Below are 8,148 nucleotides of genomic sequence, written 5' to 3' on the forward strand. Positions count from 1 at the left end.
TAGTGTATCCACATCTCCAGTTCTTAAGTGGACTTTCTTTATTGTGAGCGCCTCCTAGTGTTCTGGAATTTGAAGTACTTGAACAACCCGTTGTCCTTTTTTTTTTTTTAAATTTTATTTCACAGGAAAAGGGGACATTGGCGATTTTTGAAACAGAGTATTTGGTATGACAACCTTTATTCTTCAACACAACCTAAACTCTGTTAGGCAAGCTTTCCTATAAGTAGTTTTCAGAAATCTGCTTCAGGTTTCTAAGGACATTCAAAGCTCTTTGAATACTGACTGGCTTTTTTTCCTGTTCTTTGTTGAAATGATCCAGCACTGCTTGAATAGCATCAAGGTGTATGCTCTGGGGAAGCCAGTCCATGACTAATATTTATTTATTTTTTAAATCTATGTATGCTTTTACTGCAATGTGTTTGGGATCATTGACATGAAAAATTAAGCCTCTGCTGGATGGTATTGCATGGTGGATCAAAATCTGATACTGTAATGATGTCAGTAAGTCACACTACTGACTTAGACTCCATGTTTTACAGCTGATGTAGACATTGACTGTTGTGCCTTTTCTGACTTCCTCCATACATACAGTGATGATTTGGATAAATTACTATAGAAGACTTGTTGCCACTGATGTTTCATCCAGTTCTCCTGGAATTTGGCATACCTCAGCCTTTTCTCCCAGTTTACCTTGCTTAATAGATTCAAACAGGTGTAACAGAGACCCCTCCTATCACACCATTTCTGATGAGGTTGAAGTGAGCATCGACGGTAGATGGATCAACTGCAGCTCCTGTATCAGGTCTTTGCTGGATTCCAACTTCTTAAGCACATGGCTTTCACACACACACACTGCTCATCTGCTGTAGGTCTCCTACTTCTTGTCCTCACCTTGACCCAATACAAGCTTTCATTTAATAGATCTTTGGGAATCAACTTATCGGTGCAAAAACAGAACAAAAAACCCAACACTAGTTTCTTCCAAACTTATCTTTGGCATTTTTTCCATATATTTGACTAAAGAAATACATTTTCCAATAAAATTGAAATACCCTCAAAAAAGCTCTTCAGAAAGCTTGTAGAACTATTGTTTAAGACCAGTTTAAAAGTGACAACATTTGGCTCTCTGGGAGAAAAATTTATTGAAACGAAGAAAACCCAAATATGCTGTTTCAGGGGAAACCATTTAATCAACAGACACCTAAAGATAACACAAAAATGGCTGGCAGACAAATAATCTCACAGGCTAGCTGAGACTAATATGTTTGAAAAGTGGACTTTTCCTTTTATGTACTGGATATATCTATATATTTTAAAAAAAAAAAAAAAAAAAAAAAAAAAAAAAGTTGCTTTATACACTTGCTACCATTCCCCCGATACATTTCTTGATCCCCTTTTACAAATGAATACATTTCCCTTGCCATCTTCTGACCTGGTATAAGATTTATTTTATAAGAGTGGTAATACAGTTGATCAAAATCAGATAAAGGCTGAAATTTGTAATACTCTACTATACCTCCTTCAAGCTCAAATAATGCTTTATGTACTGTAGGTGAAACGCTTAGTGTTAAGTGTATAAAAATATTTGATCAAATTATTAATTACCTATTCTACACTCATCACATGTGTTCCATCAAATCCAACATTCAAAAGTAGCTCATTGTTAAAAGCTGTAGCATCAAACATACAAACACCTGATAATTGACTGGAACAAATAATAAAAAGAAAAAAGATAATATATTAAAAAAAAAAAAAAAAAAAAAAAAAATTATATATATATATATATATATATATATATATATATATATATATATATATATATATATATATATAAAATAATCATCTGGTAACAGATTTACAGTCATCAGCTTTCTGAAACCATGAATATAAGCTGTAAAAAGCAACAAATGTAGTTGCATAGAATCACATGATCAAAACACTCAACATTTAAAAAGAAAAAAAAAAAAAAAAGCATAGTCTCTTCTGAATCAACAGTTCCTTTACATTCATTCTGTTTCACCAAAATTTGAGAGTAAAAATCATAAATGTTGCACACACCCCTCTGCATCTCAGCTTGGCCCTTCACTCATGCTGTACCTCTCTACCATCTGTTATTGACAGTGGACTGTGCACAAGGGTGCGCCAGGCAGGACAAAAAAAAAAAAAAAAAAAAAAAAAAAAAGGCTCCTGCCTTTTTTTATATTCTTCAGTCACATTACTTCAACAGCTCTCCATTCAGAGTCTTTAGTGGACTTCTTGTTTTCTTTTCTTTTCTCCATCTCAGGTTTGCGTCTCTGTCTGGGCATCAGCGCTGTGGAAAGGGACAAGAGATCAGATTTGCATACAGGTATAAACAAACAGCTCATATTTTAAAAAACACCACACAAACAAACAAAAACCCACAACACACTGAATCAAGACATAATTCATACCGGCTTAACATGTAGATCATCTGTCCAGGATCATCTGCAAACATCCTGCAATGACAAGCGAATGGCTTTAAAATATTTTTCCCATCTACTAGTTCAAGGTCAAGGTCAAATTTATTTATATAGCAAATTTCAAACAGCCGATGCTGCACAAAGTGCTTAACAATATAAAAATGGTATTAAAAAGCAACAATGTAATACAATAATAACAATAAAAAAAAACAATAATAGGACAGTAAAAGAATTAAAACAATAGCTAAACTAATTCAAATAAGACCAAAATGCTTGGGTCATAGTGTGTTAAAAGCCAGGGCATAGAAATGTGTCTTTAGTAAAGATTTAAATTGCTCAAGTGTTTGTGCTGATCTAATATTTAAGGGGAGACTATTCCAAAGTCTGGGACCTGCCACAGAGAAGGGTCTATCACCACGGGATTTGAGGTTAGTCCGTGGGATGGACAGCATTAGTTTTGAGCTAGACCTCGTGGTTTTTCCTGGAGCATAGGCAGAGAGGAGCTCAGACAGGTAAAGAGTTCAAAACAGGGCTTGAGGGTTAAGATCAAATTACAGCCATAGTTTAAAATTGTGACATCTTTACTTTCAATCCTTGTGAGTCTACAGTCTCTCTTTTTTCCACAAACTTTGTCCAAGTTAGTTCAAAGACATTTCAGTGAGCAAAACATGAGTCATGTGAAGTCAAACTTGTTTATAATTATGGGTGACAGTACAAATCAATCTGACTTAGTAACAACACACTGACACATACTTAACTGCCCTTGAAAAACTCAAATTTGAAAGAGCATTGAATTTGCTCAGCACAACTGTGCCATCTTGCACACATCTAACTGTTCCCAGATTGGTCTGTTATTGGTGTGTGTTGAATCAAAACATATGCAGCAGAAGAAACTGTATTTTATTTGGATAGAAAACTGAGGAATTTCTGAACAAGTGTTTGTTCCAAAGCAATGCATTCAACGTAGTCCTGATAGGTTAGTTGCTCTTGACACGAAGCTCTCATTGTCAGAGACAACTTTTTAAATAAATTAATAGCAGAAGTTGTCTATGGATCCTAGCTAATAAGGCGACAAGAGGATGGCGCAGCCTTAAACCAATTCAATGGGAAAAGCAGTAGAATAAATCAGGTACTTAGATGAAGAATGACTACATTTAATTCGGATATTGTGAGATATGTAGATACAACTTAATCACTCAAGAAATAAAAATATTAAAAAAAAAAAAAAAAGACACCATAGAACAATCTCTTACCCATCCCCCCAGTGGTAAAATGCACGGTCTTGGAAGAACATGGACAGGAACAACCACAGGCTTATCAACTCCAGCCAGAAGATAACAAACAGGAGCCATAGCGATGTGAGCAGGATTTCACACAACATCCTGGAGCTCTGTGAGGACGACACATGCGTCATAAATAAGTGATGTCTTCAGTTTTATGAAGGTAGTGGGCACCATGTTGTTGCCAAATAACAATCAAATTATGTCTGTAGCACATACAACATGCAGTCCAAAAGTCTTGAGCCTCTCCTCAAGGTATTAGATTTTGTACTCAGGCTTTTTGGTAACTTTTTAAAGTTGTCTTGAGCAGTAGTTCCTCAGCCTTTCTGAAGGTCTTTCCGTGTTTTCGTTTGGACAGTGGCTGCTTTTTCACGAGTTTTTAAATTCGGTCATTGTACCTGACCATTTTCATAGGAATGTTTCTCTGTTAACCACTTAAGGCTGACCAAGAAATAATTCAAGCACCCAAGTTACAGGATTAATTAGTGTTTTATCGACGCACAAGTGACACCTTGGCAAAGAAGGTCTTTCCGTGTTTTCGTTTGGACAGTGGCTGCTTTTTCACGAGTTTTTAAATTCGGTCATTGTACCTGACCATTTTCATAGGAATGTTTCTCTGTTAACCACTTAAGGCTGACCAAGAAATAATTCAAGCACCCAAGTTACAGGATTAATTAGTGTTTTATCGACGCACAAGTGACACCTTGGCAAAGAAGTGATTTTAAACTGTATCTTTAGGCACTTTGTTATTAGTAGCAACTAAATACACAATTTACTTCCATTTCTGTAGTTGATTCTATGGAAAATGCTAAACAATACAATTTGAAGGTCTTTCAACTTTTTCCTCTGGAAACTGGTTGCTTTTCAACCAGTTTCTGTGAATGCATTGGGGGGGGGGGGGGGGGGGGGGGGGAACAAAACAAAAACACAGAGTCATGATTGGCCTTTCCAGAGCTTAGGCCTCAACATTACTGAAGCAGGGGCACCTCCACAATTTTTTCATAAGGGTGGCCAAATGTGGGCCACTAAAATATTTGGGGTGGCACACCAAAAACAGATAAAGTTGAGGAACATACAAAGTGAGACAATACAAATGACACACACAAAAGTAAAAAATGTATATGCAGGAATAAAGGACAATTTATTTTTTTCAACTCATTCTAAGGAGTCTTCCTACTTCGTGCTCACCTTTATTTTATTTATTTCATTACCAGCACAGTCTTGCCAGGGGGAAGAGGGAGGCCACGGGGGTCCAGAAAATAATAATAATATTGACCTTCAGGTTCATTAATATTGTATAGCCTGTGTGTTTTGCCCTATACATTTAATTTCCGTGCATGTTTCACGTTTAATTAATTGGTTGTGGAAAAGATTTGAGTCAATGTTTGAGAGTCATTGACAACAAGAACAGAAACTCATTAACTGATGTTAAATACCTGGTGCCGCTAATCTTTCATCTTTTAGAAAAGATACGTTTAAAAAAAAAAATCATTAATTATGAACAATGAAATGAAAGCTAGTTTTGCCAAACTCATCGACATTGACCGCACAAAACCTGTGCAGAGTCATATTTTATTTAATGTCCACGATTATCGTTCAGCGTGACACAGACACAGTGAGAGTAGCTAGCTAGCGTGGCATCTAATGTCAAGCTATAAACAGTCCCGCTAGCCATCTACCTAGACACTTTCGAGCATTGAGAGTGCATGGGTGCTTGAGCTAACCATTGGATTTGACTTTTACCTTAACGATAACGTTAGAGTAATTAGCTGTTTACGCGAGTTTCGGTGCAGAAATCGAGTTATGTTAGCTACAAGAGATGAAAAAACTAGAGCCACTGGCTTTTAGCTAACGTTTCATTTGCCGCACACACCCATACTGTTAACAAGAAAGCGGTATCTAAATAGGGGAATTCGTGTTTTAGGCCTCTTACCTTACTCAAGGAAAAGACTCCTGAGACAGCATTCCTTCTTCTCTAGGCTAAGGAAACATTTACCATAGTTTTGTTTACAATGCTCGTCACATTACGCGTCAAGCGCAGTTCCGCTTTCAGAACCAATTACAACATCGGTTCATTTAAGCCGTGGTCCGCGGACGCTGATAGGTCCTGTCAGGCCTCCAAATTAAACTACGTATCTTTCTCACAATACATATTCTATTCTGGATAATGTAATTCAATTATAAAATTATCAATACCAGTAGCTTCTATATGTAGAAACAATGTTTTGTTAATTGGGGGGGGGGGGGAACGACATATTCTGCTGTACTGTAATTTTCGGTTTATATTTTTCATACATAAAACAGAATCATAAAATATTCCCGAAATTATTTTCTTCTACCAATTTAAAATGTACTTTAATTAAATTTAAAGGTTTTGCCAATTAATTTAACAATAGATTAAAAATAAAAACAAAAACAACTGACCAGCCACTTTATTAGTTACACCTGTTCAACTGCTCAAGGTAAATTTCTAATCAACCAATCACACAGTAACTACTCAGACGTGTTAACTTGGTCAAGCTTGCCTAAAGGTCAAACTGAGGATCAGAACAAGAAAGGAAGGTGATTTTGAACACTGTGAGGTGGCAGACAGGCTGGTCTGTTTCAGAAATTGATGGTCTCCTGCCACACAACCATGTCTAGGGTTCACAAAGAACGGTCTAGGAAAGAGTTCATATTCAGTGAGGGACAAAATTTGGTACAAACAACATGACATTGTGTATCCATCCTGCCTTGTATCATATGTTGGTGCAGGTTGTGTAATGATGTCAGAAACGTTTTCTTGTCACACTTTGGAACAATGAGTATTATTGGTGACCATGTCCATCTCTTTATAGCAAGTGAATCCATTTTCTAATAGCTTCTGCTAGCAAGATAATGTTCCATATCAAAAATCTAGATCAATGACCATGACAAAGGGATTACTGTACTCATATGACCTCCAGCCAAACACGATCAGGGCACCTTTGCAATGTGACGGAACAGGAGACTTGCAATACGGATGTGTGTAGTCGACAAATCAGAGGCAACATTGTGATGCTATCAAGACCAAAATCTCTGAGGAATGTTTCCAGCACCTTGTTGAATCTTTGGTTCAATTAAGACAGTCAATAGGGTTCCAACCTGGGTACTTTTAAACAGTTTCTGTTCATGGACTCAGCCTTATTCATTTCCACTTAATCATGCCTTTTTTTTTTTAAATAAATGTGTTTAATGTGATCATTGAAGCAAAATACATTAAAAAAATACACAACCACAAAGTAAGCCATACTAACTTTATTACAGCTGATTTCTGTTCAATATCCCTCTGCCCACACAATAGTAAATACAATACAAACAATATAGTAAATTTGATCCTATTTTTTTAAATTCTGCTCAATATTTGTACACAATTTAAATCCACTTTTTGTACTTTACCATATCTTATGTAGTATCTTCATAATCTCTCTGACATTCAATAACAAGTTCCACCATCTATACATTTTATTATAGGTTATAAGTTGTAGTGGTAATGTGGCAAACAATACTGACATCTTCAAAGAAATGCAATATCTTTTTCAGAATTTGCCTGTCACCCCATCATCTTTTCAAGCCTTTTTACTTTGGCCACTACACCAGAACCTTGTTGTTTTGTTTCATACATTACATGTGGTCAGCCCAATGATAGGTTACAACCATGGAGATGAAACAAATGCAGTGGTATCTGGGCTTGGCAACTAAGGTATGGCACAGTGTTGGACCATAAAAAGGATCGCTATTTTCTGTCGCTGATTCTCATTCAGTATCCTACATGCTTTCAGTCAGTAGGAGAAATATCTGAAAGTTAAAGTCAAACAAATAAAACAAAACAAAATCTAATCCAGGCTGGTGGAGAAGTCTTTCGACTGATAACAAAATCCAGGTTCCCTCACACAAAACTATGACACAAAAGTGAACAAAATGTGTCCGCATAAACAAAGTTGGCATCTATGTGAGGTCTGATCGACCTAACATTCAAACTCTTGGCCGTGGCCTATGAATATAGTAACAATCCAATAAAGATAAATACATTCTCATCTTCTTTACAACATGAATAACTCAAAAGAAAAAAAATGATGACTACAACCTGTTTTGTTACAGTAGCTGGAACTAATCAGTTGGCATAACAGAAAAAAAAAGTTTCGGGTTCAAACCATATGTAACTTGATACAATGCATACTTTCTAGGCAGAATATATACATAATGAAAGTTAAAATCCCACCTAGAAAGAAAAATATCCCAGCATTTTTGTGTGTCCTCAAATATGATAGGAATAGAGCAACAAACAACATTCAGAAAGAGCCAGCCAGAAAGGGCGGCTCTGAATCAGAGTGGAATGGAGACAAATGGTCGAATGTGTGCAGCGACAGAGAACTAACTCCGCAGTGGTAATACTCAGAGATGGTGAC

General features: G+C 36.4%; 1 long non-coding RNA gene across 1 annotated transcript; it reads right to left on the reverse strand.

The window, feature by feature from the left end:
• Positions 1-2,163: 2,163 nt before the first annotated feature.
• LOC146619101 (uncharacterized) lies at positions 2,164-5,736 on the reverse strand. Its single transcript, XR_014906769.1, has 4 exons — positions 5,655-5,736; positions 3,695-3,831; positions 2,433-2,477; positions 2,164-2,311 (listed from the first exon to the last, which is right to left on the reverse strand). It is a non-coding gene; the product is annotated as an uncharacterized LOC146619101 (long non-coding RNA).
• Positions 5,737-8,148: the final 2,412 nt, after the last annotated feature.

This window comes from Diplotaxodon limnothrissa, linkage group LG14 (assembly GCF_057381915.1).
Source record: "Diplotaxodon limnothrissa isolate DT_005_m linkage group LG14, D_limnothrissa_male_GT1.1, whole genome shotgun sequence".
Lineage (NCBI taxonomy): Eukaryota > Metazoa > Chordata > Actinopteri > Cichliformes > Cichlidae > Diplotaxodon > Diplotaxodon limnothrissa.